Source organism: Cyrtonyx montezumae, unplaced genomic scaffold (assembly GCF_038088225.1).
Source record: "Cyrtonyx montezumae isolate F1298 unplaced genomic scaffold, pur_monq_1.0 scaffold_4, whole genome shotgun sequence".
Taxonomy (NCBI): Eukaryota; Metazoa; Chordata; class Aves; order Galliformes; family Odontophoridae; genus Cyrtonyx; species Cyrtonyx montezumae.
Genome location: NW_027072045.1, coordinates 2,248,297 through 2,260,639, shown reverse-complemented (window position 1 = coordinate 2,260,639; position 12,343 = coordinate 2,248,297). Strand labels below are relative to the sequence as shown.

Sequence of the window (12,343 nt, the reverse complement as noted above, 5' to 3'; positions counted from 1 at the left end):
TTAACAACGACGGAGCCCTAAAGAACACATCTCCCCATCAAGGGCATCGCGACGTCCTTACCAAAATAACAAAAAAAGCTTATTCAGTGTCAGCCTTCTCCAGCGAGCTCATCCTGAGCAGCAGTGTGCTTGGAACGCAGTGCAACAGCACCTTAAACTCCAGGGCAGCCGTTTAATTTCACAGCCGTTCACCGGGAGCAGCGCGCATCATGCACGTCCACAGGATGGAGCGAGGCTGTGGGTGACAAAGAGTCACTCTGAGCTCTGACGGACCCCCACGGGAGCTGCCAGAACACAGTGCAGCTTTCAGCTTGCAACTGGAACAGAACTGGTGTAGGGAAGAGGTGGTAGGACACCCCTCGGCCTCTTCGAGGGGGATGTGCTCCTGCTCCTCCTCGCCGGTTGTTTCCCCTGGAGGTGTTTGGTTTTGGTGTTGCATTCAGTGCAGCGCACGGCTCGGATGGTGACAGCCATGTGATTTCAGTGAGGAGTTGTTCATCCAGCAGCGAGATTTTAACCTTGATACGATACATATATATATATATACATGGCTGCAACTACGGGCAGCGGTCGCCACCGAACCCTGAAGCAGAGGGATAAATCTCGAGGGGTCAATCTCTCCCTATGAGGCACGACCCGTTCTGTCTTTTCTCACTACTTTCCAACGTCTCATAGGAAAAACAGAACAAAACAACAAAACAACGCCGCTCGGGGGTGGGAAAACCAGCTCCGTGCGAACTTCCCGACCGCAGACCTCATGTGCAAAACCCTCCCCGGTGCTGCCCGCAGCAGCTGAGCCCCCCAAGGTCAAACCCGACGTTCCAGCACCTCCACATCCCACGGCAGCGCGGGGAGCCGGGCCAGGCCCTGGGGGACAGCAGTGCGAGCGCAGGCTGTGCTCTGCATCCCCCACTGCACCGCGTCCCCCTGCCACCTCCCACCGCTCGCTGCAGCCCGCAGCCCTCTCTGCTTGGGAGCCCTCGCCGCTCGGCGTCCCGTCTGCCCGCTGCGTTTCCCACGGAGCGCTGCCGGGGGCTCGGAGCTGCCTCCCATCGCTCCCATCACGATGTTTCGGGGCTGCTTTTTTCCCCTAAGTGCCGCACCGCAAGTTGGGCGCTGCCCGGGGGGTGGGGGGGAGGAACTCTCGGCTCTGAGCGAGGGCAGCACCTCGCGACCCCTGTCCTCGGCTGGGCTCCGCACATCGTTCTGCCCCGGCTCTCCCTGCGCTATTTCCCAGCGGAAAGCGGCGGTGCGGGCGCACGGTGCCCATCTCCCCTTCGTCGCCGCCAAAGTTAGGGCACGCAGCAGCTGCCAGGCGGCTCCGGATTGCGTAACGGCGGAGCTCCGCGCTCAGCCTCGGAAGTTTCCCTCCCCTAAAACGGGGACGCGCGGCGCCCGCATCGCTCCCGCGGCTCGGGGACCTCACCTCGTGCTCCTCACAGCCCGGCGCTGCTCTGGGCGCTCGCTGGACGCCGCATCTCCGTCCGGGCGCCGGGGCGGGCCGGCGGCGTGAAGCAGCGCGGCTGGGGCCGCAGGCTGCCCCCGGCTGGCCGCGCTCCGCCCGCCCCGAGCGGCTCTCGGCAGCGCTCAGCTGCGGCCGCCGGAGCGCTCGCTAGAGGCAGCCGCCGCCGCCGCGCTCTCGCCCGCTGCCCTCATCGGAGCCCGGCGCTGCTCCGCGGGGACGGGGATCGGGGTGGGGGGGAAACGGGGGGAGGCCGCTCCGGCAGGTGCCCGCGGGGCGGCGGTGGGGGAACTTGTTGAGCGGGACCGCGGAGCGGCCGGCCGGGCTGCGCGGGGCTGGGCGGCCGGAGGGAGGGAGGGAGGGATGGAGGGAGGGAGGGAGGAGCCGGGGGCCGGGCCGGCGGCGGCGGGGAGCCACCTCGGCGAGGGGAGGGAGCGGGGGAGGAGGGAGCGGAGTGGGGGGCGGTGGGGATGGGGGTGCGGGAGGAGAAGCGGGGAGAGGCGGCGCGCTCGGAGAGCCGTAATTGGGGCTGGGTTCGGCGGATGGGGTTGGGAGCAGCGTGCGCCGCCGCGATGGTTGGCAAGGGGCACCCGGTTCGTGATGGTTGGCAGGGGGACCCCGGGCAGGGAGCGCCGGGGGCTGCGGGAATGCCGGCGTGCCTCGGGGGGGGAAGGGCGCCCCGGGACGTGGGTGGATGCGCGGGGGCTCGTGTCTGCTTTCAAACCGCGGATGATAGGGGTACGAGCTAAAGGTGATTGGCGATCACCACGGGGTTCTCAGAACTTCAGTCGCACCTCTCCTCCGCTGTTGCTTTGCAGAGGCCTTGTCGGGGACGCGGGGAAGCCGCGTGAAAAGGAAAGGGGTCAGGTGCACGGGGGCAGGCATGCACGTCGGCAGGTGGCACGGCAGTCCCCCCAGCCTGGGCAGCAGCAGTCAGCCCCTCTCCTTCTGGAGCACCCCCGTAGCACCGCTGTTCCCTAAGCACTGCTTTTCTCTCCTTAGAGCACAGTGTGGACCTCACGGTGCAGCCACGCAGTGTGATGCAGCAGAAGCACTGGCTCAAGTCCTGGACATCTTTTTAGAGTTAATTAGCTGGAGCAGACCATTGTACCAGCGAGCGCACGCTGCTGCTGTAGCGCCGTATTGGTGCCAGCTCTGCTATCTCTGCGCAGGGACAGAGCCTGGCAGTGGGTGCAGGAATCCTTACAGCCCCGTTTGTCGCGTAAACAGCGTGGAGGTGGATTCGCAGGAACCCTCGCCTGTTAAATCACGATTTAGCTGCACAGGGCCGGATCAGAGGAAGGTCTAAGGCAGCACGCAGTCAGCAGAGGGCAGTTCTGTTGCTCTCCTTATCCACTACCTGCCCCGGTGCTCCCCGGCCCTCCTCCCTCCGTGGCTCTGCACTGCAAGTGTACAGCTCTGCAGCCACACCGCAGGGCTCTGAGCTCACGACACGGTGAAGGTTGCAGTTAGTGATCTCTCCGGGTTTCTCAAAAGAGGTCTTATTCCAAAGAGATAGGTGGGAAGAACCTCAATGCCAGCTTGCTTGAAAGAGCAAACAAACACCATGCTTCTTGGGTTTTTTTCCTTTTCATCAGCACTGATGTGCTTTATTCTGAGACCTCTGCAGCTTTCTTTACACTGAAATAAAATTGGCATTGCCTGTAGCCAGTGTATAAGCTTGGGTAAAATTAAGCGGTGTGGTAACCACCTTTTAAATACAAATGCTGCTTGGACAGAAGAAATTGATCATCTCAGGCAGGCACTGTCACTTTTTCCCAAGCTGGGCACGTGAGCAGTGCAGCCTGCATCCCACAGACCATCACTGTGGCTGCGTAACCTTAGCAGCTGGAAGGGGAAAGCCCTCTGACAGTAGGCAGCAGTGAAAAGAGCATTATTATCTTCTCCATGATCACATTTAGAGGCTGTTGAACCAGGGCTGGTTGTTGTTGCACAGCATTATGCATATGTCTCATTTATAAAGGTAGGCATCTGTATGGCTCTTTTCCTTCCCAGTAGGCTTTATGAGAATCAGAGGAGTGTTTTCCAGCTGCAGTTCAGATTCCCAGTTGTCCTGCGTGTGTATACTGCTTGCACTACTGGTGTGAAGCACTGCTACGTTGTACACGGGTTCCAGTCAGGCATGGTATGTGAAAAATGGTGTGATCCCTGATTATCATGCTCCGTGTCACTGTAGGTGTGTATAGAGGTAAATACGCCGGGAACATGGAGATGCTTCATCATCCCATTTGCCAATTTTTCAGCCTTTAAAAGGTGCTGAGCGCAACTGTGCTGTAATGAAACGTGTCAAAATTATTCTTGAAAAGGGAGAGGGAGTTCTGACTTCAAACTGTAAAGGCACAAAGAGGAAAAAAAAAAAAAGATGATTTATTGCTATTCTTTAAAGTATGAATTCATTTTCCTTTAATAGAGTGTCCAGTCTTCACGTATTGCCTTTTTCTTCAGGTACTTGGCAGGAAGGAGTGAGTGCTTCCCAGGGCCCTGACGTGTGGGTGTGCTGTGGAAGCCCTGCCTTGGACTTTCAGGCCGAGTGATGTTCCCAGGCTGTGTCTGGGAGCAGTAGGGTACAAATTTGGTGGTACCTCTGCTCACATAGAGAGCCACTACAGGAAGGGGTCCTCCCTGCAGACACCCAAGGTCAGGATGGTTGGAGATCTGAGCACCTGAATGAGCAGTGAGTGTCCCAAGGAAATACCACACCAAGGTAATTTTTGAAGCCAGCCTTCAGACTTCCTCTAGATTAAATGCACATCAGATGCCAAGGTCCAGATCCTGGAAGGAGTAGAGTCCTATCAGAAGGGGAAAAGGCAAAAATAATCTGGCGCCAAATGCTCAAGTGCATTCACAGAATCAGTCGTAGAGGTTGGAAGGGACCTCCAGAGATCATGGAGTCCAACCAAAGCAGCTCCCAGCCCAGGGTGCACAGCTCAGTGTCCAGGGGGGTCCTGAACGTCTCCAGAGAAAGAGATCCACCACCTCTGTGTGCAGCTCCAGTGCTCCATCACTGCACTGGGAAGAAGTTCCCACACACACTGGTGCAGAACTTCCTGTGCTTCAGTTTGTGGCCATTTCCCCTCGTCCTATCACCACACACTGCTGAGAAGAGTCCGGCCTCGTCCCTTTGCCTCCCACTTCTCAGATATTGATAGATGTGGATCAGATCCCCTCTGAGTCTTCTTTTCTCAAGGCTGAACAGCCCCAGCTCTCTCAGCCTCTTCTCATAAGGGAGCTGTTCCCTGCCCTTTATCATCTTTGTAGCCCCCCAATGGACTCTTTCCAGCAGATCCCTGTCTGTTCTGTACCAGGGAGCCCAGAACTGGACACAGTGCTCCAGGTGAGGCCTCACCAGGGCAGAGCAGAGGGGGAGGATCACCTCCCTCGACCTGCTGGCCACGTTCTTTTTAATGCAGCCCAGGATCCCATTGTCCTTCTTGGCCACCAGGGCACACTGCTCATGGCCAACCTGTCATCCACCAGGACACCCAGGTCCCTCTCCTCAGAGCTCCTCTCCAGCAGCTCATCCCCAACCTGTACCAGTGCATGCAGTTATTCTTCCCTAGCTGCAAGACTCTACGCTTGCTCTCGTTAAACATCATCTGGTTCTTTTATGCCCAACTCTGCAGCCTGTCCAGGTCTTGCTGAATGGCAGCACAGCCATTCCTCCCAGCTTTGTATCACCAGCGTTATGAGTGATCAGCTGCTGGCACAGACTGACACTGCCACTGCCTGCTCCTTTGTTTCTCCTGCATTCCTCCTCCCGATCATCCCATTTCACACCAGACAAGGGACACTTCAGCAGTGTGCTCTGTAACTGAGCGTGTCAGCCTGCACTCTGGGTTCTGTCCCTGTGGAGCTGTGGAGCTGCCCATGATGGAGGGGATTCAGCTTTCCAGTGGGGCAGCTGGCACTTCCTGGGGATGTGGGTTTCATTTGATTTGGGTTCTTTGGTTTGGGTTTGTTGTGGTTGGTTTTGAAAACAGAAGACTTTCTGCCTGCCTCTTGTAAATTAAGCAACTTTCTTTAGAGGGTGCTAATTGCTTTGCTAGCTCAAAACACATCAGCTAGCTTACCAAGAGTACATCATCGTTTGGGATTAGTTAATTTATCACAGGACCTTTCGGCCTTCCTTTTAGTTGAAAGAAGGTTGAGTTTTATTTGATTCAAGACACATGGGCACAAACAGTGTTTGTCTTTTGAGGCTGAGTCGCTGGGGACCAACAGTCATTCTGGCACTGCAAAAGTGAGTGTGTTTGTATCGCCGAGTCTTCGCTCATGTGAAAGAGGTTGTTGTTTCCATGCCTGTGCATGAGGGCTGTGATGTGTTGTATTCTGAACCTGTTATTAATTTATTTACTTGAACCTGCCAGGGGAAGAAAAATGGAGGAGCGTTAAATATGCTGCTCTCCTCCTGCTGAGGCGAATGCACACTTGGCTGGAATTTCAAGCAGTCCCATCCTGAGAGGTGCTCCTTGCTTTGAGGAAGGATATGGCTGCAATGACAAAGAAATAAGATCTCTCAGAGTTTTCTTGTTTGTCAAAATTTGAGATATTTAATTGGGTCTCTTAAGTCCAGGATAACTCTTATTCCATGAGCTTGGACAATTCAATCTGAGACAATGCTTGTGTCGGTTCTTTATGAAGTACAAGTAATTGCCCAACTCTTAACTTAGAGGAACATTTTGAAGATAAAAGGGATTTAAGAGTATAGTACCCATAATACCTGCGTGCAGCTGAAGTATTAAATAGCTGATGAAGTGAACTGCTGTTTATGGGTGTTCTGCTTGAAGAAGGAAAATGCTGAGTAGCATCATTAGCTATGATGATAATTTCTGTAGTTCTTCGGTATAAATATCAGCAGGATTTGGACCCCTCTTCATTTCCCTTTGCAGAAATCACTCAGAGAAAAACACAACAACAAATCTTAGTGGATAAAGCTCAGATTTCAAGTTCAGGTTGAACTCTGTCTCGTTAGTAATCCCAATTGCTGTGGATGTTAGTTTGTCCTTCACACGAAGAAGGAGGGCCTCTATTTGTTGGGTTGGAAGGATTTTTTTCTTTATTTTCAATGTGTTTGTAGTTCAGGAAAGTTCCTGTCCAGCGTGTAGCTGTTCTGGGGAAGGAGAGGAAACTGGTAATTGGAAATCATAGAATCATAGAAGCACAGAATGGTTTGGGCTGCAAGGGACATCGAGGAGCATCCAGTTCCAACCCCTGCTGTAGGTGGGGCACCTCCCACTAGACCAGGCTGCCCAAAGCCATGTCCGGCCTGGCCTTGAGCACCCAAGATGCTCGTATCAGCTGTAAAAACAGCACGTCCAGCTGCAAAAGACATGCACACTCATTAGCTCAACCTCTGTTAGTGCATGAGAATGCAGATGCAAAATTCCACTTCTACAGCAGAAGGGGTCCAACAGTTGCTGGTTGTTTCCGAAGTAATGCCTCCACCGTGACCCAGACAACACAGACTTCCAAGATCTGTGGCATGTAGGAGTTGTTGAGCCACTACCTAATAAAGATGTTCTCCATAGATGCAGAATTCTGCACCAGTTGAGTTATCATGCAGCCTGTATGGTTAGGAAATAAATGAGGGTCTGGGAGACCATGATGTATGATGCCCTAAATGGCTCCATTTTGTTCATATTTGAAAGGCAGTTTAGCTTGTCGTCATTACTGATGATTTGTGCCTTTATAGGCCTTCCTTTTGCATTTCAGAAATCCTCTGTGCCCATCTGAATAATGAATCACCATGTTTGATTTGCTCAGTAAGAACAAATGTGAAATTATATTCTTATTAAGATGTCTCGAGAAACCCTAAGTGTGGGTGAAATTTTCTACTAGACTTTCATGCCAAGTTTGCTAATATTTTGCTTTGTCTTGTTTGTTTTATTATCTTTTCACATCGCAGGGATCTATCTCCCAACAGCTTTATGGCAGAGGGAGAAATACTGCCCTGTTTAAAGAGAAAAAAAAAAAGAAAAAAAAAAGGAAAAAAAAATCCGATCATACTTTTGATTGCTTTCAAACAAATGGTTTCAGATTTAAGCACCTAATGAAATCTGGAATGAGCCTGAGTTCCATCTTAGAATTCAAGTTACTGACAAAAGGAAGGCAAATGTAACAAATAATGGGAATGCTTTCATCTGCTTCGTATTTGCTCTCTGGTGGAGCGATATATTATTTATACAACATTGATTTCATTAGAAGGCGGATTTGATGTAACTTTTCTGTCAAGCTGGAGACCCATTAAATGTTATAAGGTACTGTAAAATCTCAAGCCCTCAGTAAGGTTTTCTTGATTCAAATTTGGAATAGTTCAGTATTTCAATAAAGCATAAAAATAGGGGCTTGTGCGTGCTTTTACATGTTCCTTTAGCATTAGAAGCCCTGATAGCACCTCGGTGTTAATGCGTGGTGCTTAACAAAGAAAACAAGCTGAAATAAAATGGATGGGAAATGAAAAGCATACAGTACTGTGGGAGAGAAGGAAAAGTGATCAGTGCAAAACAGTCTGAAGGAAATGGGGCGCTCCATTTGCGTTGGTTCCATGAGTCTGGAACAAAACAGACTTTGGGCTGCAGTGTTCAGAAATGAACTCTTTAATACTGCCTTCAAAATCTGTACGTGGGCACCAACGTCTCGATGGTTTTGGTGCATGGCAGAGGAATAATGGCAGTGTTTGGAAGCAGATATATAAGAAGCAGGCATGGGCACCCCCTCTCGAAGCACGTGCCCGCAGTTAAAAGCTCCTCCACTCTTACTTTATGAGCAGCACATTGAAAAAAGGAAAACTCAGGTCTGTTCCTATGAATCGTGGTGGCTACCCCAAGATTAAGAAAGAGCATAACGCAGATTGAAGGAAAGAGAGTCTTGTAGGCCACATGGTGCTCTGGGAATGCAAAACTCGTGTAGGGTCCTGGGTGTCAGTGTGCCCTTTTAGCACAATTGCTTAGCACAGAATGAGCAGGTAAAGAACAAAGAGCTATTAGAGGTGATTGTAAACATTTCTTTCTTTGTCTGCTATATTTCTTAAAAACATAGAAGCATCAAGCAATCAAAACACTTTTTTCAGTCCAAAAACTACAGGAAACCTCACTTTGTTAATGCACTATCTAATAGGAGCACGTTGCATTTGAAGACTTAGAAGAACTTAATAATTTTGAGCAAAATCATCCTGTTTGTGTTGCTAGTACTAGTGGGAAATACTTGTGTAACATGGCAAGCTTTGAGCCATCAGATGATTTGTATTTTTTTTTTAATTAAAATAAGCCAGGAATGTAAGCATTTGCCAATAAGGATATGCTAAATTCATGATCGACTTAGGAAGACTTAATTCTTGTATGTACTGAAATGTATGTGACGATGTTTTTTACCTTAAGAACGTAATATAAGAAGTTATTTTTAAAAGTTGGGAATTCCTCAGAGCACAAAATATTTAAATAAGCTGTGTTGTGCAGCATTATGTGATTACAAACATAGGGAGCCCAAGAGTGACATGAAATGAGTGTATGGTTGACAGCAGAGGCAAAGAGAGGTCCTTGTTAATCCCAGCAGCATGACTCCTCAAATAAGGCATTAATAAAAACGTCTCTGTCCTTTCTGAGTAGGAAACGACATTAAAAGCCACTGAAAGTAACACCACACTTTAACTTCCTTAAATTTTTAATCGGGTTCAGTGCTTTAAATATTGATACTTAGCAACAGTTGGGGAGCGTGATTAACACAAGCTTTGAATCAGGGAGGTGTCACTCACTGAGCACGGTGTCTCCCAGTGCTCCCAGTGAGGAGGGCTGGGTTGGTGGGGCAGGAGAAGCCCAGCCATGGGAGCCCAGCAGCAAACCTGCAGAGCTTGGAGTATTGCAGTTGTTCTCCTGGAGACCGAGCCGTGCTGAGTTCCCTGGAGCCTCTGAGGTTCTGTGTGCCCGAGGAGCTCTGCGGTTGTGTTTCAGCATCTGAGACGTGGAGAGGAATTAATGACTGTTAGGGGGAATCCTCCTGCGGGGCTGCAGCATGAGAAGCACGGGTGTTGCTAGCGCTGGTGAGGCTGGGCAGCGAGGTGGGCAGGTGCTGGAGATGCCACTGGACTGCAGGCAACGACCACAGACAGGATTTTTCATTTTCTTCCCGGAGAACTCCAACAGGAGAGAGTGTCAGTGTTAACCTAAGGGTAATTACTCCGCGTTTCTTCTCTTTATACAACTCGGGAGAGACAAGGTCGCTTCAAATCTGAAGGTCTCAGTTGAAACGTTCTCCTTACATCTTTCTTCTGATAAGCCCGTGTGAGGAAGAGGAGCAGCAGGTCTGGCATTGCACAGTGCCCAGCTCTGCCCTGCAGGAGGGGCTGGAGCAGGGCTGGGGCTGAGTCCCCTCATCACTTCCTCGGGAAGCCCTTACTGATTTTGCCTCTGAAATGTCTGAAAAAGAGAGAAACAGATTTCGTGCTTAACCGTGATTTTTATAAAACAGTGGTGCTGTGGTTGTCTTTTTTATAAAAATGCTTTGTAACTAATGGTTTTCACATTTAGTTTGTGCTCGGAGGGACCATAAACAACATCTGGTTCCAGCCCTGCTGCCACCAGCAGAACAGTTTCAGTTGTATCGTGTAAATGATATCAAAAGACATTTTGAGGTGGGTTTAAAAGCTGTACCTCCATATGACAGTATCTCCCAATCTTCCTTTCTTTGCATCTGTGTCTCCTCTACCACCCCATCCCAGGAGGGATCAGCCCAATGCCGTGGTTGCATCTCATTCCAGGCATTGCACATCCACAAAGGGTCTCATCCTGCAGTTTGTGTCCCCCCCTGCCCTATGGTCCTTCCTTAGGAGCTGTTCCTCCTGTGCCCTCTGTTGTGTCACCCTCTATTCTTGGGGCTGCATCCATTTACCAAAGTCATTGTTCCTTCTCTGTGAGATTATATTGAAATGAATCTTTGATTCATAACGAGCGTCACCAGAGCTTTTCTTGCGTGCGTGTGTGTGTGTGTGTGTGCACTATGTTCTTCCTTGGGAGACTGAGCTAATGAGGTTTGTTTTGATGAGTAATTTTGTTACTTCACACCAATTAGAAGGTGACAGATAAGCTCTGTAGCAATTGATTACCTGGGGAAGGTCCTGGGGACTGAGAAAGATGCTGAGCGGGTGGCAGTGCCATCCCATCAGGGCACAGGGGAACAGACCCAGCCCATGTTGCCCTCGTTCATAGTGATTTAATTACACAGACTTGAATGTAAAAAAAGTGTTTAAAAAGAAATGAAAAACATTTTTTTTAAATTCTTGGTGTTGCCAGCAAAAAATCACAGAGTGAAGATTCCTGGCTAGAGAACCACCAGGGACTGGGCAAAGCAAAAAGCCCACGTGTGTTAATTTTTCCATTTGGTAGGGAGCAAAAAACGTTTTAATAATTCACAGGGATGTGATGAGTATTTTCCTTTTCTTTATTTATATTTATCCCTTGGTTTGAATTGTAAACATGTTCATTTTTGCCTTCTGGCTAATGACTCTGGGTATTGTTTGTGCTTTCTGTGTGCAGAAATTGTCCATATACCATATGGTATATTCTGGGTAGGAACAGACATAATCAGTTTTACTTCCTTAGCCCTGAAAGAGATTTTGTCTTACTCTACCTTTTCTAAGATGTTTTTAAAGCCGTTCAAAATATCCATCCTTAAATTTACCACCTCAACGTATAGTGAGTCATATTGAGCCATCCCAGTCAGAGTTTGTTGGTGATTTCAAGATTTGCTTTTGCCAAATTGAAGGAGTGGGTGTGAATGTCGTAGGCTCTGCCATAAATCAGGGTTGGTTTACTTTCCTGCTATAGTTTCAAATATTCTGCCCCAAAAAGGAGGCAGCTCTGGTGCCTGTGTTGTGAAGAAGTTGCTGATGATGGTATACCACACTGAGCAGTGTTCAGAGTGGAACATAAAATAAACTTGTGCTTTCTTTAAGGGCTACTCAGTATTTTGCACAGATCTGAGCATATAAAGGCAGAAGAGTATGATTTGTGTCTAACTCTTTATGCATCTCATGAGATTTCTATGGTAATATGAAGTGACTTTTTAACATTCAGTGCAGAGAAAAATGTTCCAAACTAAAGCTAATTTTTGTCTTTGAATGGACTTGGGGACCTGACAGCTGTATACATGCACATGAGCTGAATGCATCTTCAGACTTTTAATATATTTTCTGTCTCAGTAGAGAAACTCTTCCATTTAGAACCTTTTGCTCTTTACTTTAAATGACGTTTTCTGTTGTCTCCATTTTTGTACATTTTAAAGAGCTACAATAGTCCTTAGACTTTCCATTTAAATGTTTACAAACCCAGTGCCTTTATCTACATGCTTTTGTTGTTGTCTTTCCCACATTATAAGCCATCTTAGCTTTAGTACAAGTTAAGTACTGACTTCATTCTTCCATGGGCTTAATGGCCAAAGATGTCAGTATTGATATTGGATGCAGTTGTTCATCAGGGGCAGCCATGTGGGGGCTGAGCAGAGGTGAGAATCAGACCCGCTGCCTTCAGTAGCACCTGATGAGTGGATAGGAGAAGAAAAATGGAGCTGGACTTGGACACAGGTCTAACAGTAGAAACCTGCAGAGCCCATCTTTGGCCTGGCTGCCATCTCTTGGGTGCCTGAATGGCACAGTGTGGCACCACCAGCCACATAACAGCCATAAGGTGAAGTATTATGTGCATAAATAGTATGTTTATAATGGAAACTGTAATTAAATGAGTGAATATTCACCAAAGATGACAGGAGAGAAAACATTAACCTGTGCAACCTGCTGCAGGGAGCCTGCTTTGCAGGGGGGTTGGACTTGATCTCTAGAGGTTCCTTCCAACCCCACCAGTTCTGTGATTT

General features: G+C 49.2%; 2 protein-coding genes across 3 annotated transcripts in view; one reads left to right on the top strand and one right to left on the bottom strand.

The window, feature by feature from the left end:
- The window catches only part of INSYN2A (inhibitory synaptic factor 2A), a 38,692-nt gene extending 37,206 nt beyond the window's left edge, over nt 1–1,486 (bottom strand). Inside the window, exon 1 of the mRNA XM_065746468.1 lies at nt 1,427–1,486. The gene's annotated coding sequence lies outside the window, so the exon portion shown is untranslated. The remainder of the gene's footprint in view (nt 1–1,426) is intronic.
- DOCK1 (dedicator of cytokinesis 1) overlaps nt 1–12,343 on the top strand; it is a 262,795-nt gene that overhangs the window by 121,352 nt on the left and 129,100 nt on the right. The gene's annotated exons all lie outside the window — the stretch shown is intronic.